Genomic DNA, 734 nt, shown 5'->3' with positions numbered 1-734 from the left:
AGTGAGAAATTCAGGGTAAGAGAGAAAGTGATAGATTGTGTGTGTGCGTGCGTGCGTGCGTGCGTGTGTGTGTGAGAGAGAGAGAGACAGCGGAAGGGAGTGAGTGAGAGATGGAGTGAGTGAGCAAGTGAAAGTGTGTGAGAGAGAGACGAATTGGAGTGAGTGAGTGAATGAGTGAGTGAATGAGTGAGAGAGAGAGTGAAGGGCTGAATTGTGAGCGAGGGAGTGAAAGAGAGAGAGAGAGAGAGATGGACTGTGAGTGAGTGAGTGAGTGAGTGAGTGAGTGAGTGAGTGAGTGAGTGAGTGGGTGAGTGAGGTGAGTGAGTGAGTGAGTGAGTGAGTGAGTGAGTGAGTGAGTGAGTGAGTGAGTGAGTGAGTGAGAGAGAGAGAGAGAGAGAGAGAGAAGAGAGAGATAGAGAGAGAGAAGAGACAGAGAGAGAGAGAGAGAGAGAGAGAGAGAGAGAGAGAGAGAGAGAGAGAGAGAGAGAGAGAGAGAGAGAGAGAGAGAGAGAGAGAGTGAGAGAGAGAGAGAGAGAGAGAGAGAGAGAGAGAGAGAGAGAGAGAGAGAGAGAGAGAGAGAGAGAGAGAGAGAGAGAGAGAGAGAGAGAGAGAGTGAGAGAGAGAGAGAGAGGGAGAGAGAGAGAGAGAGTGAGTGAGTGAGTGAGTGAGTGAGTGAGTGAGTGAGTGAGTGAGTGAGTGAGTGAGTGAGTGAGTGAGTGAGTGAGTGAGTGAGT

Source organism: Triplophysa rosa, linkage group LG3 (genome assembly GCF_024868665.1).
Source record: "Triplophysa rosa linkage group LG3, Trosa_1v2, whole genome shotgun sequence".
NCBI lineage: Eukaryota > Metazoa > Chordata > Actinopteri > Cypriniformes > Nemacheilidae > Triplophysa > Triplophysa rosa.
This window is presented reverse-complemented; position numbering follows the sequence as displayed.